Raw genomic sequence first — 25,821 nt, 5'->3', positions numbered from 1 at the left:
TTTTTAAAAAATATATATAAATTCTATTTTTCCAGGTATTGAGTTTTAATATCTTGGAGTTTTTTTTTACTTCCCACTTTGTTTTATACCCTACCCTCATATCCAGCCTGTCAGCAGGTACTGTTTGCCATACCTTTAAAATACATCTAAATCAGACTCCTTTTCATCCTCTCTGAAATGACCACCCTGGTCCAAGCTACCATCATTCTTCATCTAAAGCATTGTAACCACCTTCTCATTGTTATCCTGCTTTATCCCTCTTTGACTCATAATTTTATTATTATTATTTTAACCCAGAAGCCAAAATATTCCTTTAAAAACTGAAGTATGACTATGTGACTCTTCGACTCACAATTCTGCATTGTCTTCCAGCTCTCTCAGAGTAAAAGCCAAAGTCATTACCCTGTGGCTTACAAGATCTTATATTATCTGCCCCCATCCGTGCTAGTCTTTGACCTTAGATGCTTGACATGTTTTTTTTCTTGCTTTATTGAGATATAATTGACAAATAACATTATGTAGGTTCAAGATGTACAGTGTGATGATTTGGTACACATATACATTGTGAAATATATATTACCATAGTAAGGTTGGTCAACACATCCAACACATCACATTGTTACCTGTTTGTGTGTGTGGGGTCGGGGGTGGTAAAAATACTTACTCTTTTAGCAACTCTCATGTACACAGTACAGTATTGTTAACCATTGTCTCCATGTGGCACAATCCCCAGAACTTACTCATGTTATACTTGAGGGTTTGTGCATTTTGACCAACATCTTTCCATCCCTAGCTGTTGGCAATCACCAATTTGCTCTCGGTTTCTATGAGTGAATATGACTTTTTGAGATTCATAAGTAAGTGGTAGTATACAAGACTTGTCTTTCTCTGTCTGACTTATTTAACTCAGCATAATGCTCTCAAGGTCCATCCATGTTGTCACATATGGGAGGATTTCCTTTGTTATGGGTAAAGAATATTTCATTATATATATGATAGTCATATTACATATCATATATCCATATGACATATCATATATATCATATGATATCATATGACATATAATATATATGTATATAAATACATATAAATCACACATACACACATACATATATACACACACACATATACATGTGTGTGTGTATATATATATCCATATATACACATATATATACACACATCACATCTTCTTTATCCATTCATGTCTTGGCTATTTTGAGTAATACTGCAGTGAACATGTAGGGGTGGATGTCTCTTTGAGGTAGTGATTTTGTTTCCTAAGAGAATAAACAGATTGGTTGTACATCAAGAGTGGGTTTACTGGATCATATGGTAGTTCTATTTTTTTAAGTTTGTTTGTTTGTTTGTTTGTTTGTTTGTTTGTTTGTTTATGCCATCTTTACACCTAGCATGGGACTCAAACTCATGACCCTGAGATCAAGAGTTGGATGCTCCACTGACCGAGTCAGCCAAGTACCCTGGTAGTTCTATTTTCAATATTTGGAGGATCTTCCATACTGTTTGCCATAGTGGGCATACTAATTTATATTCTTACCAGCAGTGCACAAAGGTTCCCTTTTCTGTACATTCTCACCAACACTTGTTATCGCTTGTCTTTTTTAATAATAATCCTAACAGGTGTGAGACAATATCTCATTATGATTTGGATTTGCACTTTCCTGATGTTCGTGATGTGGAGCACCTTTCATGTACCTGTAGGCCATTGTGTGTCTTTGGAAACATCTTTGAGAAAATGTCTATTTAAGTTCTTTGCCCATTTTTTGAATTGGATTATTTGTGGGTTCTGCTATTGAGTGATATGAGTTCTTTATATACTTTGGATATTAACCCCTAATTGGACATATGATTTGCAAATATTTTCTCTCGTTCTGTAGGTTCACATTTAATTTTGGTGACAATTTCCTTTGCTGTGAGATGCTTCTTAGTTTCATGTAGTTCCACTTGTTTATTTAATTTTTATTGCTTGTGCTTTTGGTGTCACATCCAAAAAATCTTGTCAAGACCAATATTAAGTGGCTTTTCCTGTTGGTTTTCTTCTAGGAGTTTTACAGTTTCATGTACAACATTTAAGTACTTTGATTTAATGTTTGTGACTAGTATAAAATGTGAGTTCAATTTCATCCTTCTTCATGTAGCTAGTCAGGTTTTCCAGTACCATTTATGGGAGAGACTGTCCTTTACCCATTGTATGTTCTTGCCTTTTTTGTTATAAATTAATTGACCACATACGCATGGGTTTATTTTTGGGCTCTTTATTCTGTTGGCCTATGTGTCTTTTTTTACACCAGTACCATGATGTTTCAATTGCTGTAACTTTGCGATACAATTTCAATCAGGAAGCATGATGCCTCTAGCTTTATATACTTCCTCAAATTGATTTGGCTATTTGGAATCTTTTGTGGTTCCATACTGTTACCGAACCAGGCTGGAACGCTGGAGGAAAAACCAAGCGACACTTGGAGATCTTGGTGGATCGGAGATTTACTTAACACCGGCAGGCTCAGAGGAGACAGTTTCTCCAAAAATCTGAGCGCCGAATGCCAGTGGGGAGGGTAATTTATAGTCATCAGCTTCCACATCTGTGGGGGCTTTCCCATGAGCAGCAAACAAAGGAAGAAGAACACAGAGGAGGGGTATCCAAACCAGAGACCAGAGTCTGTTTTAGCCCCATCAGCCATCTTTGGCATACTTTATTCACCTCTGCAACAATACAAATTTTAGAGCTGTTTTTTTTTTTCTACTTATGTGAAAATGCCATTGGAGCCTTGATAGATATTGCATTAACCTACAGATGGCTTTAGGTACTATGGACATTTCAATGATATTAATTCTTCTGATCCATGAACATAGGATATATTTTCATTTGTTTCTGTCTTCATTAATTTTTCATCAAAGTTTTATAAGTTTCCATGTATAGCCCACTGTCTCCAGAAATGTGGGTGCTACTGGGTCCTATAGAATATGTAGATCCTTCAAATGCCCCCACTCTTATTCGTGTTGTGGCCCCTGTGGCCTATAGAGGAAATGGGGGAAATTTCCTCTGATGCCTAATATACAGACAGGTATAGTTGAGGAAACGCACACAAAGGAACTCAAGTTGCTATACAACCCAATACTGACACCATCTGGATGGAAACAGGAACAAGGTAAGCAGTCACTGGACTGAACTCAGAAGGGTTTCACTGGTGGTCACTCATGAGCTCTAGTAATTAACCATTTGCACTGACAGGTAGACTGTTCTAAAGAGATTAACCTAGAATTTAGACACTGGGAAGCCAAAGGGCAGATTATCATAACTAAACCCTGTGGTATCAGGGTATGGTATCAGGACATTTGGGCTCACCGGCAAGAGCCTGAGGTGATCCTCACTATTTTCCAAGTCCTGGTTCATAAAGTACTGGTTGGTAGAAAGGAAAAATGGAATATTAAAAGATCAGATTAAATTATTAACGGGGTAATCACCTTGGCCTGGTGTACTAATGTGCTGTTACAGGCTTTAATGCATTTGAATGATCAAACATTATGGTCTGTGGCTCCATATGCCAGACTGGGGACCCCTGCTGAGCCACCCAATACTATAAAGGTATAGAAGTCTAAGGAGATAGTTATGGCCCCCACTCTCACTGTGGATTAATATGCTATGCTGCTGAGAACACCAAAAGGTGTTGTCTACTGGAATTTTCCATGGGATGTCCCATAGGATAGGTGAGTTACTTTGTACCCTTGGGTGAGGGGGATCTACTGAATCTCTACTGGGATCCTGTTGTTCTGTTGAAAGGCAGACCTGTGGAAATTCACTATACCTGTAATGGAGCATACCACATCAAAAGAGGGGAGAACATGGGGGTCCTGGTCTGGCATATTCTGCCCCAGTGTATCTTCTCATGCCTGACAGTGCTGCTTCCCTCTGCCAACATGAATGGCATGCACAACCAGGTTAAGTTCCTAAAGCTGCTGGTGTCCCTTTCCTTCAAGGCCATAATGCCCTGACACCCCCCTGGCAATCAGGAGGCTGATCTCTAGCCTGGGTATAAGCCCTAGCAACTGACTCTGCAGTACCTATAGCAGATTAAGTGCAACTACTGTAGAGCCTTGGAATGGATGGAATGGCATATTGCCAGGATTTGCCCTTAAAATATAGTGACTTGGTAAATGTAGTAACAGCATGTACTATCTTTATTTTTTTTTCTTTCTTCTTTCTTTTCTTTCTTCTTTCTTTCTTTCTTTCTTTCTTTCTTTCTTTCTTTCTTTCTTTCTTTCTTTCTTTTCTGGTGGAGCCTTTGTGATTTCTCTACATAATAAGATCATGTTATTTACAAATGGGTGATTTTACTTCTTTCTTCCTGATTTGGAAGATTTTTATTTCTTTTTCTTGCCTGATTGCTATGGTAAGACTTCCAATACTATGTTGAATAGAAGTGGTGAGAGTGAACACCCTTGTCTTGCTCCTGATCTTATAGGAAAAGCTTTCAGCTTTGACTACTGAATGCAATATTTGCTGTGGACTTGTCATAAATGGCCTTTATTATGTTGAAGTAAATTCCTTTTATACCAAATTTATTGAGAGTTTTGAATTTTAAGTTCTTTTGCATCTAAGTCCTCCAAGTCCTTGAGTAAGTGCTCAAATGTGGCCTGGGTAAGAAAATACTGACATCAGCAGCCAAGGTGACCTTGTGTTGTGCTTTTATTCTGTGAATGACCTGGCACTAAATGCTGTCCCTCCATAATTCTTCCCAACCCCATTGGAGAAGACTCTGGGGCCAGATTCTCCCTCCTTGTTCCAAGGTCCCTGGGTGACTCCCTGGGAGTGGCCCAGGTGTCTGTCTCTGCCTGGCTTGTCCATGCCCTGATAGAGGGTAAAGCCAGGGCCAGAGCTGCTGAGGTGGTTGGGGAAGTGGGAAAGAACTGAAGGCAGCCCAGAGTGGTGATTCCACTTGTTTGCAAGATCGTGGCTCATTGCTCCATCCACCATCCCATGGATCTGCTGCCTCTTCTGTTCCTGGATGCTGCTACTGCTTTCAGGCTTCCAGTGTGCACCAGCACAGGTGAGTGAGGGTTCTGCCCTGTGGGGACTCATGAGTCCTGAAGGACTCCTCCAGCTCTTTCCAGGGGTTCCCAGTCCCGCATTCCTTCCATGGTGCCCAGGAGCTCTGTTCCTCAGCCCTGGAGGAACATGAGTAGGGGCCCCCACTCATGCACCCCTCTCAGGGCCCAGGAATCCCTCAGCCTTGCTAGGGGCCCAGCCCCCCTCCCCTCCAAACACACACACAAGTTCCAACCTCCTCCTGCCATCTGCAGTTCCCCCAGCTGCTGGCCTGTGATCGTGAGCTGACCCTTCACTCCGTTCATCCTTGGGGACTGAGATGAAATCACAAAGGGGGGTATGGGAGGATGAGAGAAAAATGGGTAGAGGGAGCTGAGCCTGAGGTTGGGGGAAGCACATATTGTATCTTGCTCACCCACCCCAGGAGTCACTCTTGAAGGGTCCTCTCTGCAGCTGCTCATTTCTGAGGTGCATAGAGGTACACATACACAGAGAAAGAAACAGACACCACAAGCAGAGACACACAGGCATGGAACCACGCACAGCCTCCTCTGGGGACTCAGGTATGGGGCTCATGGACAGACTCATACACAGACTCACACTGCAGACATAGACACCCTGAGATGAGCACTCGAGTACTCTCTCTCCCTCCCTCTCCTCTCTCTCTCTCTCTCTCTCTCTCACACACACACACACACAGACACACACACACACCGACACACACACACACAGATACACATACTCAGGGACACACATTCAGGGACATGTACAACCCTCCCATGAGACACACCCTACACACACTGGACACACAGGAAACACACACACACACACACACACACACACACACACACATACACAGAGTTGTCGATCAGAAACACCCAAAGTGGGAGCATATTCACACATAGAACCAATACACACACAGACACATAACACAGATATACACAGATACTCCCAAAGGGACACATGTACCCAAAAGATACAGATAGTATAGTCACAGATACAGAGATTTGCACAGTGGATATATGCTCATTCAGAGACACAGACACAGATACACATACATACAGACAAACTGTTGCATCCACACGACTCCTGAAACAGAATGTTATGGGTACCAGTGACAGTTGCAACAAAATTTATTACAATGAGAGGCAAGGCCGACCGATCAGGACCAACACTCTTGATAAGAGTGTGGCCCCAAACAGCCAGGGTACAGAGTTTTTAAAGCCGATCACATCGTTTTATCATTATCTGGGAACAGAACAGAGAAACAGTTCCCAGAAGAGTTAGAAACAGTTGCCAGATGAGTCAGAAACAGTTATCGAATGAGGTGATTATTTTAGACTTTCTGCCGCTAAGTTGCAACCAGTGGATCTCCTTGACCTTGTCTCTGATGCTCTTTTTTTGAGATTTGTTTCTTTCATTGGTAAAGCCTGATTCACAAGAGTATGAAGTATGATTTACAAGAGTAAAAGCAAGGCTGTTATCTTTTGACCTTTAGTGTCAGAACAAAGTTGTTATCTTTCAAGCTAAGCGTTAGCCCTACACTACAATTTAACCCTTACAAAACAACAGAGAAAAATGATGAGGGAGCATAAGGCGAGGTGCTAGGCCTCAAACCGGTGCCCCCACCTGTATGTGTGACATCCCCTGGGCACTCCTGGCTGCCCAATAACAAAGGAAAAGGGAAAAAAAGAACAAATGGTTAATTGATGGAGATCATAGTCCTGCAGGGTCTGTCTCCATCTATTTACAAATATCTGAGTAAATCACAAGAAAAAGGCAATCTTATTAATAGACTAATCTCCAGAAATCTATGGACTTGGTTTCCTAGAACCCCAACAGCATCCCTTCATAGTGACGTAGGAAACAAAGGTAGAAGGAAATGGCAGGGAGAATAAAATTTCTTTATGAGCTGCAGCCCATTGACAGATACTTGAGGCCTGCAGACTAAAACATTTCTCCAGGAACTCCCATTGTCTTGATGCTAATGATTTGCTAGAGGGAAAACAACCCTAGTTTGACAAAGATAGGCCTCCAGTATCCTGGGGGTCTTCTTTAGCATATGAAAGTCTCATTGGAAACTTCCCTGGGCTTGACCCCCCCCCCCCCCAGCTCCATGTATAACTAGTCTTTCCTCATGGTGCCTGGCCAGCTCTTTGGCCAAGAGTCCTGTCCCAGAGCTTTAATGAAATCACCTTTTTGCAACAAAGATGACTTCAAGAATTTTTTCTTGGCCGTCAGCTCCAGACACTACGAACCCCACTGTCACCCAAAACCTCATCAGAAAACATGAAAACAAACAAATAACAGGAAATTCATGTCCACAGTCAATATACCCACAGACACAGAACTCAGACTCACAGGTGCATAATGCAGATTACACACACGCACTCTCTCAATCTCTCTCTCTCTCTCTCTCTCTCTCTCTCTCTCTCTCTCTCTCCAGGACAGCTCTGGCACTCCAGTACAGACCATTACAAGAAGAAGGGGTGCACAGACCCTGGCATGACCTGTCCCATCTAAGTTGTCATGGAAGGGGGTATTTTCCTGGTTCCAACTCTGGGCCGGGCATCTGCCCCATGTCAGTGCTTTATGGAGGGTTGTGCCCAGGCCTGGATTCCAGAGAGTGGCCAGGGTAGGGTGGCCACAGGGACAGGGGCACAGGATAGAGACAGGGTACACGTAGAGGTAGGGTGTTGCATGGGGCCAGGTCAAGTGAGGGAGACACGCGAGACTCTCCAGAATCCTTGGGTGTGTCAAAGTGGGCTGCGCCCTCTCCCACAACAATAATAGCACTAATGGCATCATCAGGACTAGTATATGATAGCATTATCATCACCACAGAGATGAATGACCGGCAGCCTGAGGTGCAGGAGCCGGGCTGTGACCTTGCCCTCTGGTTTGGCCTCAGCTTCTGTACAGGCTGACCTGGACAAAGCTGGACTATGGGGCCAAGCATCTTTGTGGCCCCTGCTCCCTCTGGAGTCTCCAGGTCCCAGCTTCCCACTTTCCCAACATCCCCTCCCAGACCCAAGTCAGCAGTGAGCCTTTTCTCAGCCTGGGTCCACCCTTCCCCTTGAGGGCTCTAAGCCTGTTTCCCCATCTGTGCAAGGGGTTAGAGATGGTACTGCCGCTGGGTCCTGAATGGTGATGTCTGCAAAGGAAAGGCTTGGCACAGGCCTGAAACTGGAGGGAACTGTGGTTTTCACCTTTGTTGCCTTTAACAGCTGTGCAACTTTTTAAGCCACCAGACTGGGAAGAAACGTGCCCCAGGGAGGTGATGTCGCTGATATCCACTAGTGCTCAGCACGTGGCTTCCTCTTGTTCTCAGCACAGTTCTGGACACAGACATGGACACTCCCATTTTACTGAAGGAAACCAGCCCAGGCTCACACAGCTGGTAAGCAGCACACTGGATCTCAAACTCTAGGCTCCTACCCGTGCCGCCAGGGGCAATGAAAGGCTCCCCAGATGGGAGGCTGACATTGGCTTTGGGGACAACTCCATGAATGATCTCACTTGTTCAAAGCCACCAAAACTCTGTTCACTGTGTCTACTTTCCCTGGTTCCTGCTACAGTTATAATCAGGATGACCCCGGCCCCCCTTCATAGAATTCCCTAGGCTCCCTTATAGTCAGGGCCTCTCTCCCATTCACTTTTGGGTCAGTCAGACTCCACCCCCTCTGGAGCTGGCCTCTCCTTGTATAACAAGGACAGCCCAACACTGGGGCTCTTTAAGCAGGCAGCAGGATCTTAAGGGAATGTAAATATTGGTTTTTCAGTCCTGTTTTGTTTTGGTTTGGTTTTCGTTGTTTTGTATGGTTTCTTTATACTTAGGTTGGAGACCTTGCTTTGCTCTTTTAGCAATGCCAAAGTGGTTCCTGTTACGACTAATTTACCTAAAAATAAAAGTGAAGGGATTTAGAACAATGATTTTCAGATGGGTAATCATTGAGTCAATCATGTAGAGAAACTATTTAGGAAGCTTAGCTCAGGACAGAGCCCAGAAGAGATGAACACAGTAGGTTTGTCTAGTCCCCTGGGTCCCTAGACCCTGCCCACCTGCTTGGCCCTTCCCACCCAGCACACCTGGCACTGCCAATAATCTGGGTGTTGTTGCGGGTCCCCCAGGAGAGACGCGGATGAACTATTTCTCTTAAAATGCTGTCATTCCTGGAGATCGCAGGAGATCCCTATTGAGTCAGCTGGATTTCTTCTCTGATGAGCCCCACCACCCCGTAAGTTCATAATGTACAGACCATGCCAATAAGTAGGAGGGTCACACAGATAAGTGACAGATCTACCACTGTTTGTGGTGTTAAAATGTCTAGGTCAGTTAGAGATGATTTGGGGATCAGACAATCTTCTCCCACCAATATTCCAGGATATTGCAGGCCAGGAGACATTTTGGATTACAATTTTATCATGCTTCTATCATTTAGGTCAAATATAGCTCTGTTTCTTTGGGATTTCTTGACTCATATTCTACTTCTAGAGGAATTTCTCAATTTCTAAACCTATAGGAGTTTCTAGTTACCTCTTTATTAGTGATTTCTAGCACATTCTAATGCCAAACCATGCTTTGTGTGATTTCCTTCCTCTCAAAGAATTTCATTCCTTTGAAATTTCCCTTACGGCCATAATAAGTAGGGTGAATATTTGTAACTGTATCCTCTGTGCCTAAAGTGAGTGTCCTCTGCAGTGTTATGTTCATGTGGACACATATATGGATATAGTTGTGGGATTCAGATGATTTGCTATCAAGATCTCTGTCTTATGGATGTTCTATCTGCTTTGATTTACTGAGAGAGGGTTAAACCTTCCTGTCTGTTTGTGTATTTGATTGTTCTCGCAGTTCTGTCCTCCTTTGCTTCCTCGGTTGTTCAGCTATTGCCCATGGGAGATGGGAGTTCAGAAAGGAAAGGGAGAACACTCAGAAGAGGTGACAGGGAGCTGGGCTAGGAAGGCCCAGAAATCAAAAGGACAGCCAAGTTTCCAGAGAGGAGCTGTCGTTGGGGTGGCATGTGGTGGTGTACCAGGTAGGAAGCGGCTTTTTAAAAATGAGGCCACATGGGGTGTCTATATTGCTCTACCAGGTTGGTCGAGAGAGAGTATAAAGGTTCCAGGTTACTAAGGCAACACACAGACAGGTGAGGGCTTGGAACAACAAGGATCTTCCTCTGCTCTACCTGCTTTTGAGAGTCCACTTAACCTGCTGTTTGTGTCCTGCTCACCTAGTGATTTACTGAACTGCTAACCTACTAACCTGTCTGAACCCTCCTCCCTCCCCTCTTGTACTTGATCTGATCCTAGTACTGTCTCTGACCTCCTTCTTCTCCTGACACTCCGCTTCCCTAACCCCACCTTGGTTTTATACTCCTCCCACATCCCCAATTACCACCCTCCCCACTTTCCCATCCCTCCCTACTCCTCCCTTGCCCACCTACACCACATCCCCCATATCCACCTCCTGCCTGGAACCCTAGAGTCCCCTTAAAGGACAGGGATAGGAAGGGGCATAGGTTGTGTTTCTAGTTCCTTGTGCTTGGGTGTCCTGGTTACCCAAACACAAATGTGAGTAAACATGGGACATCGGTGGATTCCTCCTTCCTATTGGGTTCTTTCACACTGATTAAACAGCAGCTTTTCTGTGGGGCTTTTGATGGGAACTTCAGAAGAACTTCATTTCTTCCTGAAGACTGAGGACCACAGGGCAGGTTTCTCCACCAGCCTGAAGTGGTTGTGGCCACAGCTGTCCACATCAAATTCTGGGTCCTGTCTGTGCTGCTTGGTCCAAAAAGAGCAGTGTTGACAGGATGTAAACCTGAACATAGTAGGTTTATAGAGTCAAGAAGGAAGGATTTGTGAAGATACTAAAAGCTATTGAGCTGATTGAAATAAGTGTTTCTATGATGTGTGAATTATTTCATTAAAGTTGTTTTTAAAATTGTCAACAACTCTTATTTAATAGGAACTATGGGTATGGTACTGGTTCCTGAAAGCCCTGTCAAGATCCTGCTTCAAGCTTTGTAAGCTTAGGGTCCATCTTATATGTAGTTCATTTTCCTATCAGCACATTGTTCATATTTGTGAAGTTTGGTAGGCCTGGTAACAGAGATAACTGGATTGGTGTTATTACTAGAGTATTAAAAAGTGAAATGTCCTTGGGCTGTGTACTTCCTGGTTTGTTGACTTTTAGCAACTTCTGAATCATGCCTTTGCCTCTGGTCTTCGAAGCTGCCCCCAGGGACTCTGTGTCCAACTATGTTGTTGGGAGCCTCATAAGCCCAGCAGAAACTAAGTGACTGCATCTTGCTTGGATATCTATGATAGGAAATTCACTAGGAGGAACATGATCAGGAAGTGAATGAATCGTTGTCCTTTCTTTAGCTAACTATGTGCAGAGTGTTTATTTACTCAAAACAAGAAGGGTTTTTTATGTCCTTGGGATTTTCCAAATAAAATGAAATACCTGGTTCCCAGTGTGACTAGTCAAAACCCGTACCCCTAGGAGAGTGAGAGAGGCAGACAGACAGGGAACACCATAGAGATAAGTAGATTTCTTTAGATTGGCATGTACCAGATCCTTAGAGAGGGACCTGAAAAGTCCCAGTAGTCAGGAATAACCCTAGCACTGAGGCAGAATCATTCCACATGAATGCCTCCAATCTAAATAGAATCAATTCTATTTCTTTTGAGACTGTGAAGGAGGAAAATTCTTGATCATCTTTATTAGAATTTCCCCCCTGTACCTAGGCTGCCTCTCACAGACAGGTTCAACTCTCTCTCCCTACCTCATCTCTGAATTCTTCTACCAACTAACTTGTCTTGCATTTCCCACCTCCACCTACTCATGGCCATTGACTGTGAGAACCTAGTGTTATTGGCCCCAATGGATCTAATCTAGTTCAGTGTCAACTACTGATATCAGCAGCCAGGCATCTGCCAGATGCACCAAGAGTGCCCACAGCTGAAGATGTTTTACCTTCATGACAAGATGGCCTGTGTCTTTGGTGCATTTGAGCCTCATGACCATCCATTGTGCTGAGAGCTACTGCTTTCTTTCAGACAGTGGCTAGACAAAGACAGTGTATATTTCCTACCATTACACATTTTTGTGACCTCATCTCTGAGAGCTAAAGATGAAAATGTTATAGATTTCAGAGGTTACTTTCTAGACATGTTCATTTGCACAAAATTAATCTTGGTATGTGAATTAGTGTGAATTGCATTGTGAGTGTTTTGCTCCTAAAGTGCTTCTAAGTCCAGTTTTTGTAGAATGATATGTGTCTGTTTTTTTGGTGGCCATATCCTGGAATTTTGTATTTTTTTATTTACTGTTTATTTTTTTAATTTTTTTAAAATATTTATTTATTTTTGAGAGAAAGAGACAGAGTGTGAGTAGGGGAGGGGCAGAGAGAGAAGGAGACACAGAATGTGAAGCAGGCTTCAGGCTGTGAGCTGTCAACACAATGCCCGATGTGGGGCTCACACTCATGAACTGGGAGATCATGACCTGAGCCAAAGTCAGTTGCTTAACTAACTGAGCCACCCCGGCGCCTCTGTATTCTTTTAGAGATCAATTTTCAGAGTTGCTATTGATTGATTTTGGCACAATACCATGAAATAGAAACATGAATTCCTTTCACTGGCTATTTGGAGATGTGTGTTCAAGTAACTTAAAATTCCACAGATACTATCAAAATATACAAAATCACCTGATTATGCAAATCTTTTTGTACCTCAGAAATCTGACATTTTGAGCTGTGATTCAGAATCAAAGTGAACATTGAAAGAAAACATCAAAAAGTGAACCATAATGTGTAATTTCTCTTCTTGGAAAAATAATCCCATATTAGTATAATAGCAGTTGCCCGTCTCTCTCAGATATATCTGTATCTGTAAACATCTTTCTCTAGAACAATCTCATTTGTATCTCTAGTACATTTTGTGTTTTTACTTTCTTCCATTCTTCCATGAATTTTGGGCATAGTTTGGGGATATTCCAAAGGATTTTATCCAGGTACTTCGTGAATGTACAATAGAAGTCATTGACTTCTTATCTATAAATTTGCATTTTCTTAATTATTCTATTTTACATTGGCTTACAAATTCTTAGTATTAAAACACAGTTGTAATATGTTTTTCAATAAAATAAAACCTCTCAGTGTTGCCTATTATATCTTTCCTACAGCTTCAGTGTCGTATACTTTGTATAGAATAACAATACCTTTCTAAAGAATACAATTCATTGATATTTGACAAATGGTAAGCAGCAATGAAACCATGACCACAGTAAGAGAGCAAACACAGACGTCACTCCCGTAAGTTTGTTCCTGCTCCTTTGTAAGCCATGTGTCTTCTCACTCTTCCATGAGGAGACATTTGAGAGGTGTGCTTACTAACCTCCTGGAGGCTGGTAGAGGGTTTATAAAGATGATTTTTTATGACAGATATATTGTAAACGTCTTTAAGATTCCTATCATCTCCAATATTATTTCAGCCTATCCATATTTTGCCTGACCATTTCCCTCTTGGCTGTGATGTGTTTGAAATTCACTGGAAACATAGCATTATTACCGCTTCCATGGGAACTTATGCTTGTCTAATTTACCTCCAGTGATCTGTTTTGCGGTGAGTATACTAAAGTACCTTATAGATAGACTTGCAATCATAAGTAAGCAGAAAATTTTATAATAGCTGGACCTTTTATATGCTCTTAATATTACAAATTTCCCTCTAATATGTTCAATTTTCATTATCATTTAGACTACATATGTTAAAATTTCTGTAGAAGTGTCTTCTTTGACCTATATGGACTTTTAAAAATTCAACTATAATTAACATGCAGTGTTATCAGTTTCATGTGTTCCATATGATTCAGTGATTTCATGCATTTCTCGTGCTCATCACAAGTGTACTTTGATCTACTTCACCTCTTTCAGCCATCTCCCCACCCAACTCCCAACGAGTCCATGTCTTTTTGAGAAGGTTGTTGTTTAATTTCATTTTTTTGTCATTGTCCAACTAAGAACTTTTTGTTCTTGATGTCTAGATTGAGTGATTTGTGATCTGAGAACATACTTCCTATGATTTCGTTTACTTTGTTCAGATCTCTGTATAACGTCTCAAGTCCCTGCTCTAATTTTATAATGTCTTCAAGGAATAACTCTGGTCAAGGAAGCACTTTTTGCACTTTCTGGAAACGTTTGTTTTCATTTCTGTTGTTGCTTGTGTGTTTTCTCTAGCCATATCCCCCTTCCTTTCTGATTTGAAAACCTTTGCTGTTGGTGATGTGGGAAAAATCATAGGACCTGATTTGACAGAATTGTTTGTCAGTTCAGGAAATAGCCAACTGCAGGAGACATTTCTCCGGTGTTTCTGGTGAGTCAGAGGCATCTTTTAGTCCAAAGATTTTACCTTTACTTTTGTTTTGTCTGAATCTCTGAGATATTTGTGGTTCTGGAGTTTATTATGGCTATTGGACTTGACAAAAAAGAATTGCAAGTAAATGGTGCATTGGCTATTAAATTAAAATAAGTCTGCCATTTCCATTATTGAAAATTAGTAGTTTGGTATCTGTTTCATAGAATGGAAACAGAGCTTTGGGTCAAAAATGAGATATCTACCTTAATTCTCTTCCAGAGAAATGGTTGTTAAAATATCAGCAAGTAGAAAGGAAATTCTTTCTATTGGTTATTCTACTTCTAAAGTTTTAGTATGCTAGGCCACAGGTACACTATTCTAGAGTGTTTCCTGAGGCAGAGGAAATAAAAACAAAATTAAACTATTGGGGCTACATCAGAATGAATTGCTCCTGCTCAGCAATGGAAACAATCAACAAAACTGAAAGGCAACTTACTAAATGGGAGAATATATTTGCAAATGACATAGCTCATAAAGGGTCAGTACCCAAAATATATGAAGAAATTATACAACTCAACAGCTAGAAAACAAATAACAATTTACAAATGGGCCAAAGTCACAAATAGACATTTCTGTGAAGAAGACATTCAGAAGGCCAGCAGACACATGAAAAGATGCTCAACATCATTCATGGCCAAGGAAATGCAAATCAAAACTACCACGTGACATCACCTTACACCTGTCAGAACAGCTAAAATCAATAAGACAAGAAAAAAACTAGTGTTGGTGAGGTTGTGGAGAAAAAGAAACCCTCATGCATTTCTTCTGGGAATCCAAATTGCTGTTGCCATTTTGAAAAACAGTATGGAATTTCCTCAGATAATTGACAATAGAACTAATTTGTGATGCAGTAATTGCACTACTGGGTATTTACCCAAAGAATACAAAAGAAAAAAAAATACTTCTAAAGGATGTAAGTACCCCTGTGCGGGATACGCTTAAGAATCCCCTGGGAATCCCCTGGGCTTACACCAATGGGTTAACAAGGCACAAAGAAATACAAAGTCAATATAATACTCAACCTGAGTTTGGGTAAACTGGATTGACACTCAAAGAATGGGGGGGGGGGTTCAAAGACACCCTGAGAATAGGAAGGAACAGGAATAGGAATAGGGAGGTGCAAAATAGGGAGGGGTGCTGAGCCCCCAAAATATATAGAGAGATGCAAAGGACTGAAATAGAAATGGTGCAAAGGTGGCCGATACACAGAAATAACAAGATTAGATATTCAGGATGAAAGCACCCCAAATTTAGCACTATAGCAGAAAGCTGCTTTCATAGGAGAATAGGGCCAGGAAAGGTACATTGGTGACTTGGACTTTGGACCACTGAGATGCAGGCAAAGCAGCCTGGAGTGGAGATGGTTAACAAAAGAAAAGTTGGCTTATTAACCCTGAGGTTATTCCCCCAATCTGTCTCATTCCCTAGGCTGGCAAAGATAAAGAGGCACAGCACCTCCTGTCTGCTATTAACAACAATCTACCCATCTGCCCGGTGCCTGGATTTTGTTTTATGTTTTGTGTTTGGGGTTACCCAAACCTCAAACACTGTATATCTTCAAAATCCCCTTTTCCCTCTCACATCCACAGGTTAATGTTTCTAGTTTCTTTGTCTCTTTGTACACACCCATCACGTTTGCAAGCCTTCTGATCTGAATAAATATGGGGCAAGGACCCTTATTCGGGGCTCTTGTCTTTTTCCTGGACAGTAGCCATCTCTCCTTTGAATCCTGCGTCTGCTCTTTTGCTGGCCAAGAGAGAACTTTAGACTTAGAGTCTATGACACACTCCTATGTTTACTACAGTGTTATTTACAATAGCCAAATTGTGGAAGGAGCCCAAGTGTCCATCCATAGATAAGTGGATGAGGAAGAGGTGATATATACATTAACACACACACACACACACACACACACACACACACACGCACGCACACACACACACTAGAATATTACTCAGCCAAAAAAGGAATGAAATCTTGCCATGTGCAACAACACGGATTGATAGGATATAATGCTAAGGAAAGGTAAATACCATATGATTTCTCTCATATATGGAATCTAAGAAACAGAACAAATGAGCAAATAGGGAAAAAAGAGAGATGAACCAAGAAACAGATTCCTAACTTTAGAGAACAAAGTGATGGTTACCAGAGCGGAGGTTGGTGGGGGGATGGGAGAAATAGGTGATGGGGATTAAAGAGTGCCCTTACCAGGATGAGCCCTGAGTAATGTACAGCATTGTTGAATACCGATATGTGCACCTGAGTCAAATATAACACTGTAAGTTTACTATACTAGAATTGCAACACTTACAAAAATAATTTATTTTGCTGAACCACCCTTTATTATAATACCATATTGGGTTATGTTTTTGACATTGTTGTCACGAGCTATACTTTTATAAAAAATATTGTTTCTACATCAAATTTAATTTTCTTTATCTCTCTTCTAGGTACAGTCGAGTATATGAAGGTAAGATTTCAGGCCTCTATTTTCCTTGTAATCTATTGTTTTTAAACCCTTTTTAAAAGATTCAAAAGCCTGACACGGGGCTCGACCTCACAAACCATGAGATCATGACCTGAGCCACAATCAAGACTTGGATGCTCAACCGACTGAGTCACCCAGGTGCCCTTTAATCATTTCTTAATACTGCTGTTCACTGTGGTTTCTCATTCAGCTAGAAGTAAAGACATTGACTTATCAGGTCTAGTCAGCCCCTTAACTCTTTACAGTGACTTTCCCTTGTTTGCATCCTAAGTGAAAACACAGACTGAGTTGCCACCAACAGAGACAGGTGACCAAGTAGAGGAAAAAATCAGACAGTTAGAGAGGAGTGGATGAATTTAACTCTGGTCAGAAATGTTTAAGAATCCAGTGGCAGGAGTATTTTGACATGACCTGTCTATTGGGGGAAATGTACGGATTAAGGCACTATCTGAGCCTGTCGAGAAGCTCAAGGCTTAGAGAAGAGGTCAGATATTGCCAGGCCACGTGTGTGTCACTAGAGAGGTTTAAACATGTGTTATGAGCCCTGGGGGGAGGGAGCCCCTAATGCCAATGGAGAGTGAGTGGAAGTGAACAAGATGCAAAATGGGGCTAATGGATTGTGTATGGGCTTCATGGACTGTGCAGATTAAATGGTCCGGCACATAGTGGGTCCTCAAATGCTGTTGTTGCTATGGGGAATACAGCACTGCTGGTATACAGAAGGGTAACCTCAGGGCAGCAGAGCTCTCACATTGCATAAATAGAAGGTAAGCTTGAAGTTTGGGACTGTACGTTAGAATTCAATGCCTGTCAGAAGATTCTGGAGTACTGGGCCCTGTTCTAGGTGCTATCTGTGTGCTATCCACGTATAAGGTGAGTGTTTCCTGTATGCATGGTGTTTACCAGTAATGCAGGTGGTAAGGTTTGCATCTTGGGCTTTTGCCATCTTGTGATTTCGGGAGATGAGGAGTTATCCAGGGTTCTAGCTACTAAGTAGTAAAGCTGAGATTTTTACCCAAGTGTGTTTGATTCCAAGGCCATATGCACCTGAGCATCCCACCCTGGTTCCCATGGATGGGACCCTGTGGAAGAGCAGAAAGACATTGGAGGCCTCTGAGTGCCAAACAAGTGACATTTAGAATAATTTCTCTCTGTATTTGTTTAAATGTTTATTTACTTATTTTGAGAGAGAAAGCATGTGCACGAGTGGTGGAGGGGCAGAGAGAGAAGGAGAGAGAGAGAATCGCAAGCAGCCTTCATGCTTTCAGTATAGAGCCTCACATGGGGCTCAATCTCACCAACTGTGAGGTCATGACCTGAGCCAAAATCAACTGATCATGCGCCCAGGAGCCCGACTCTCTTGCTATAGTTATTGTTATTGTTATTGTTATTTATTTATGTATCCATTTATTTATCCATTTATTTATGAGAGGGAGTGAGGGTGAAAGTGAGGAGGGGGCAGTGGGAGAGGAAGACAGAAGATCTGAAGCAGGCTATGTGTTGACAGCAGCGAGCCTGATATGGGCTGGAACTGGTGAGTGGTAAGATGATGACCTGTACTGAAGTTGGATCTCAACTGACTGAGCCACCCAGGAGTTCCTTTCTTTATTTTTAACCTGGATGAAATTAGGTAGGTTATTTTTTTCTTTTTGACTTTTGTTTTTAAAGCAATTGCACTCATTTGTTTATTTGATCATGAAAGACAGAATATAAGTATGTAGGATACTTGATTTTTCTCCATTTCTCCTCCGGTGATGTCAGAGAAATTTGAACTGTTCATATATTCTCAGAATAATCTTACCTAATGATGGCATATTAGGGGACACCTGTGGCTCAGTTGGTTGTGTATCTGACTTTCGATTTTGGCTCAGGAAATGATTGCAGGGTCATGGGATGGAGCCCTGACTTGGACTCCCACTGAGACTGGAATATGCTTAAGATAAGATTCTTTCTCTCTCCCTACCCTTCACCCACTCATGTGTTCTCTCTCTCTCTGAAAGAAAAAGAAAGAGGAGAGACAGAGAGAGAGAGAGAGAGAGAGAGAGGAGAGAGAGAAAGAAAAAATAAAATGCCACTAACTAAAACTTGCTTTCTTCAGCGACCACAGTAATGCCAAAATGTTATATGTGACCAAAGTGCCAGATCATGTGCCTTTCTGTTGATACAATGGGTAATTTGATTTTACTGGTTTTGGTACTAATCTTAAGAGATTGCTTTTTTTAATCTTTTTGGTTAATTTAGATCAAATTTCTGAGAAGATTAAGTACTACATGAAGGAAAATGAAAAATGTGCAGAAAAAAATACCATTTGTGAAGAGCAGGTATAACCACCCCCCCTTTTTTTCATTTTCATGATTTCATCTGGAATTGTGCTCACTTATGGTTCACTGATTTTGCCATCTCCTCTTTTATCCTGATGTCCCATTTCAATCCATTCTCTACCAGGCTAAATTCAAAGCAATGATCACATATGTAAAATACCACATCCTTTATTTCTGTAAAGAGAAATAAACCACAAGAGATAGGTTTTTATGTCAGCGTAATTAATATTTTTGAATTCTGAATCCTTTATTACATATTTGTGTAGATCAATGGAGCAAAGAAATGTGCTCAAGAAACCATGTGGCATGGGCGCCTGGGTGGCTCAGTCGGTTGGGCGGCCGACTTCGGCTCAGGTCATGATCTCGCGGTCAGTGAGTTCGAGCCCCGCGTCGGGCTCTGTGCTGACAGCTCAGAGCCTGAAGCCTGTTTCAGATTCTGTGTCTCCCTCTCTCTGACCCTCCCCCGTTCATGCTCTGTCTCTCTCTGTCTCAAAAATAAATAAACGTTAAAAAAAATTAAAAAAAAAAAAGAAACCATGTGGCAAAATAATCTTCCCTCTTATGAAGCACACAGATGTAAGATAAAAATCCCTTCTTTGTCCTGGGGCGCCTGGGTGGCTCAGTTGGTTAAACATCCAACTCTTGGTTTCAGCTTGGGTCATGATCTTATGGTTCATGAGTTTGAGCCCTGCATCAGGCTCCATGCTGATGGTGGGAAGCCTGCTTGGGATTCCCTCCCTCTGTCTCTGTCTGCCCTTCCCCTGCTAGCTCACTCTGTCTCTCTCTCAAAAAAATAAATTTAAAAAAGTATTAAAATCCCTTCTTTGTCCTTTAAAAATAGAAGTAAAAGTAAGGAGTAAGTATTCCTGATGACTATGTGTTTTGTTGAAGAAGAACCGTGAGACACTTGAGTGCACTAATGAATTTTTTAATGATATCATTCCAAGTGTGCATGCTTCATTCCAATCTGAGAGAAATCAGAATGTCAAGAATTGGGGCTTCCTGAGTTACCATAATTTGATGTTTGAGCCCTTTTGGTCATTGGGTGAATTGAGCCCCTCAACCTTCCATGCTGTTCACTGCTATTTCAAGCAGTAACACCATAGTACCTTTTTAGGTAGGAGTGAGGCAGAATTTGTTTTCATAACCCTGACTTAAGTTTTATATCATTCAGTGCTGCCAGGAGAGAGCAGTAGAGGTTTCTCACCATGTTGAACAGTTGTGTTCCTCTTAATTCAGAGAATTTTGAAAGTGAATCTGGTGACAATATTTCTCTTCCATAACGAAAAGCCATTCATTGGAGCTGTTTGGCTTGAAAGATTTTACACTTTCTTTGCTTTTTCATTGTCATCCAGTCACAGTTCCATTGTCTCAAAACCAAGATAGTTGCTCTGAAATATTTACCCCTTCCACCGTTCTCCTCGGCCTTCATTTCTTTATGTGTCTGGCTTTTCCCTTTGGCCCAAACTGGGTTGACTGTTTTTAATGATACAGAGACTGACTGTGGGGTATGTTCTATTGACAATGCTTCTTCGTGACACATTGTCCAGTGTTTGCTTGGAAAGCCTAGTACACGTTTTGTTTCTATCTTAGTTGCAAATCAGGGAAAGGAAAAATCCACAAAGAATTTAAAGGTGCTAATTTAGTAAACACTTCAGATGTTTCAGAAGTAAATTCCCTCTATTTCCTGCAGGATTTCCATTGTACACTTTAGCTTTGAAGAAAAACAAATCTTTATGTCTTAGAATATTTGATTTATATGTTATCTACTGAGTGATCTTCTTCTTGGGAGGAAGTCACTAGAGAGAATGTTTTGCTCAGGTTGACCTCTCCCTTAATGAAGTTGATACCAGTGAAGTGAAATTGAAGTCTGAAAAACAGCCTCTGCAGAAAGAAAATGCTCAGCTCAAGACCCAAAAGAATCAGGTAACATAATTTACTATCAAATGTTATATAAATCAGAGAACTGAACATCATTACTTTCTTTTTAAGTTTCTCTTCTTTAACTGTGGTAAAATACATGCATTAGAAAGTTTCACATCATAAACATTTAAGTGTACATGTTAGTATTGGTAAGTACATTCGCTATTCTTCTATAGTCATTCCAACTTTCTCAAATCTGTCTTAAAATCAGGAGATATTACTGCACGCATCAAGGATTCGATGCAGGGAGTCTTGACGTCTAATAATGTAACCTAGAATAGGTGTTGCTTTGGCGGGGAGAAAACCACACTTGGTAGAATGAGTTTGCTCTGGGAAGGTAAAAAGTGGCTTCCTGTCTTGTCCTTTCTCCTCTCCCCCCTCACGGCCACCTTCGCGGGAACAGGTGTGCACACTCAAGTAAACTGTTTTATGCTTGACAGGCAGAAAATGGGAGCTGGGGGACAACTGTGATGCACTTAGGTGTGTGAAAGGGGCAAAGGACGCCAAATGGGACACACTGAAGAAGAATGTAGACGTTCGTGATGGAATGTGTGGACAAAGACAGAAGCTCACAGAAAAGTAAGACTTTCAGGAGTTAATTGTTACAAACACTGTTGTAAGAACGAATGTGTCAGGCAGTGGGGATAATTTTCTTTCTTTAAGCACATTTAACACCAACCATACTTTTACCTTAGTAATCAGTAAAGAATTGTTTCTCCCTTCTGCCTTGATTTCTGTGATCTGCATCTTCCTTCACTTTGTGGAAACCTCAGGGTTTATTTTCATTGTCCTTTACATTTCAGCCCCATCGTAGTGACATGACTGCCATAGGTGTGTGTGTGTGTGTGTGTGTGTGTGTGTGTGTGTGTATGTATATATATATATATATATATATATATATATATATATATATTTGGTGAAACTCTAGACATTGGGTAGGAAATATTGTGAGGAGAATTCAGGTGTACTGTGATGGTATCTTGCAGCAGATGGTATGGGAGTTTATGTCTGGTAAGAGATCAGGAGTGCCAGCATTACTGAAACCTGTGAACTCAGTTTTCCTTCCTTTCCCTCTTTCCCTTCCCTTCTTTTCCCTTCCCTGCATTCCTTTTCCAGGAGACAATATTCTGAAGGTGGGTAATTCACATCATTTTCTTTTCATCAGTGTATTTTACATTCTTCTCTACTGGTGTCTTTGAGGCAGGTGGCAGGAGTTGCCTCGTGAACTGCAGAAATATCCAGGAGGTCATTGTACAGTGTTAATGACACCATGTCCAAGAAAGATGTCTCTATGGCAATGTTATGGCCCAAGCCTTGATTGAAAGTTCAGGGCTCTTGGGATAAATCAGTCAAGTCAGAAACCCCTGCGTCATCCTTATGTGTTTAGTTGTGATGAGTTGGCCAGGCTTAGTTTTGTACATTGAAAAGAGATACACTTTTGCCATTCCAATCACAAGAGCCTGACTGGGAGGGCACTTAGTGAATCTCATGTGGGCTTTTTATATTTATGTGATGTATTGATGAGTATGAATAGAGAGCTGTGAAAAGAAGCTCAGGGTTGCCAAAGACTTGCCAGCATGCTGGAGTTTGCGTTTGTTTATTCCCTTAGTGGCAGGTGTCACTGCTTCCCCCTGGTTGTATTTGTGGATCTGTGCATTAATGGGGAAGGGGAGAGGAGACATTTGAGTCCTGCTTTCAGATTTCAGGGAGGGAAGAAAGACAGAATTTTACATGAGCTACCAGGTAATGTATGTTTTTCCCCCTCATAGAAAGCTGGGACTGAAAGAATGGGAGCAGGTGGAAGGGGAGAAGCAGCTGTCAGCCACAGAGGAGAAAGTCAAATTAGCTGCAGAAGAGCTTCAGAACTACAGTGAGTTCAGCTCCTACCACCAGCTCATGTGATGGCCATTGTATTACTTTGAAACTTTGTACAGTGTTTAGAGCCAAGTAGCACACAAATATACACATTCAAGAGACATTCATTTCTATAGAGACTTCAAGAGAGATGTGACATTTTCCAGATGTTAAGTTAAAAATATTAATCTAGGTTAAAGTAACTAAAGATTTCCTGATCCTCATTGCTGGCCAGACTATGTGGAAATGTGGTTCCTGAACATGTTTCTGGAGGTGCTGGAAATGATTACAAACCTCAGGGAGCAGTTAGTTTGAGGATGAATCACATCGACAAGTATGACCATCCCATTTTAGATACCCACTTGTTGTAATCATGAGAAATATGATAAGGATACAAGGAAAAGAAGATTTGAGCTTTACAATGAAATATCCTCATTGCAGAATTAGGGAGCTGTCCCCACAGGTAAGGAGACCATGTCAACGTGGAGCCCTACAGGCATTAAATAATAAATACAAGATGATGTAGTGATGGCTTTGAGCTTTCTGTACTCTCCTCCTCATGTGAAATGTGTCTTCTATGATTGGGTCATGTGTATGAGAATTCAGTTCTTATAATGGGAACCTGGGCCAATTAACATCACCCTCCACATGGTGCTTCATCTGATGAAAGCCATTGCACGCCCAGGAGAACACTGGAAGAAACACCAGAACAGCTGCAGCAGTCAGAGCTCACCTTCGGACACCAGGTACCCTGCACTCTGCCTAGTAGTTCCTGAGTGCTTCAGCACCTAACACAGATGATCATAAAGGGGAACTGAATCTCTCCACATGGGTTTTATTGCTGACTGTTTCAGATTGCTCTTTGTGAGAAGGCACTTCAAGACAACTGGGTAAGAATGTTTTTCTCTCCTCCTCTTGTGCACACCCTGCCACAGATAAATGTGGATGTATTTCTCTCTGGAGCTTGGGGCTCATGATCTGGAGAGGGCACTGGCAGAGCAGAGCAGGGAGGTTGCCTACTTGAAATGCAGGTACAGGATTTTGACATATTTCTTTTAAGGGCGCTGTGAGGTTTTTAAAAAGGCTAAACCCTTTGGTGTCCAATGGAGGCCTGGGTGTGGTAACTCTTAGTGAAACTGATTCATCTCGATGTTCAAGACTGGAAGTCATCCAAAAACAGAGGCTTCCAGAGGAATTCAGGAGGCACAAACGAATGGCAAGAGGACCTGACAGGGAGATCCCTCCATGGAGAGGTACAGAGCACATTGTGAAATGCAGTAGCTTAACTTCTGTGATAACATCTGCACAAATGGCTTCTTGTTCCAGTGGGTGTCATTGCTTGGTCTCATGCAAACAGTCCCAGGTGGTTACTAGAGGGCACAGGTTGTCTCACAGTGGTGACAGGACACTGGTTCCCTCAGATGCCCTGGCCAGCAGGGCTCTTTGGGTCTGTCCCTTGTGAGTGGTGGAGCTCACACCCCTTCACTGACTGTGGGCCCCCCTGAAACCTCCCGGTTACAATTAACTGGAGAGTGGGTGGTAGAATGATCATGGGTCAGCACCCCTTCCACCTTGAGACAATGTTGAAGGCTGTTTCTTTTGTTTCACATGAATAATGTGAACAACAGCGTGAATTGGAGGCTGTATGTCCTGATGAGCTTTCTTGAATTGGCCTTTGGATAAATGCTCATAGAAAATACACTTTGATTAAAGAAAGCAGACATTTCTTCCTCTGTTTACAGGTCCCTTTATTCTTTATTTATTTTTTTATTTTTTTATTGTGAACTATAGTACTCAATTAGTAAAGTAAATCTTTGTGAAATTTCACTCCTCTAATGTTATTTTATTAGTGTAACTCTGAAACTTTGCAGCTCATTCCACATAGCATTAACCTTTCCCTTCCTCATTACTATAGTATTAGTCTCCTCAAGGTCATTTCTTTTCATGAATACTTACATAATCCCTTGTCAGATACATAAGGCAGATGATATATACAGTACACCACTTGAAAAATCCCACACATGCCTTGTAGAAAAGGACAGTGTGCTGTTCATGCTGACATTTACAGACATTACCCTAACTAAGCCATGCATATTTTAATTTTTAATCTGTGATGAATTGTTGTTTCCCATGATGTGTATTAGGAAACCCTTCTTTTGGTGTTGATTTCCAATGAATTGAGCCCTGACTTGTCCGCAGTTGGCTGTTTAAAAAATATCCAAACAAAGCCTTCTGGTGCTTTCCTCAAGACTCCCCTGTGTCCCAAGGGGTCACCTTTGCCATGTGGAAAACCCTCTGTTTTGGGACGCCTGGGTGGCTCAGTCGGTTAAGCATCTGACTTCGGCTCAGGTCATGATCTCGCGGTCCGTGAGTTCAAGCCCCGCATCAGGCACTGTGCTGACAGCTCAGAGCCTGCAGCCTGTTTCAAATTCTGTGTCTCCCTCTCTCTCTGACCTTCCCCCGTTCATGCTGTCTCTCCCTGTCTCAAAAATAAATAAATGTTAAAAAAAATTAAAAAAAAAACCCTCTGTTTCTGGTAAGGGACCTGATTGTAGGAAGCAGTGCAAGATGGTGGAGGAAGGCACGGAGGTTTTTTTGTTTTTGTTTTTGTTTTGTTTTGTTTTGTTTTGTTTTGTTTTTCTACCCAGTCTATGCAAATCAGAATAAATGTCCATCCATTCTTTGGCCTCTATCAAATGCAGAACCTGGTGCAGCTTCTGTGAGGAACAAGAATTCAGTCC

At 41.7% G+C, this 25,821-nt stretch overlaps 1 long non-coding RNA gene across 1 annotated transcript; it reads left to right on the top strand.

The window, feature by feature from the left end:
* Positions 1-1,165: 1,165 nt before the first annotated feature.
* Positions 1,166-24,806, top strand: LOC102901811. The gene is made up of 11 exons (XR_006597461.1): positions 1,166-5,066; positions 8,310-8,465; positions 9,197-9,303; positions 13,260-13,389; positions 13,569-13,699; positions 14,314-14,449; positions 16,945-16,964; positions 19,224-19,303; positions 21,125-21,229; positions 21,667-21,805; positions 22,996-24,806. It is a non-coding gene; the product is annotated as an uncharacterized LOC102901811 (long non-coding RNA).
* The last annotated feature ends 1,015 nt before the right edge of the window (positions 24,807-25,821 follow it).

Source organism: Felis catus, chromosome B2 (assembly GCF_018350175.1).
Source record: "Felis catus isolate Fca126 chromosome B2, F.catus_Fca126_mat1.0, whole genome shotgun sequence".
In the NCBI taxonomy this organism is placed as follows: domain Eukaryota; kingdom Metazoa; phylum Chordata; class Mammalia; order Carnivora; family Felidae; genus Felis; species Felis catus.
Note: the sequence above shows the minus strand (reverse complement) of the source record. Positions and strands in the feature narration are given on the sequence as shown.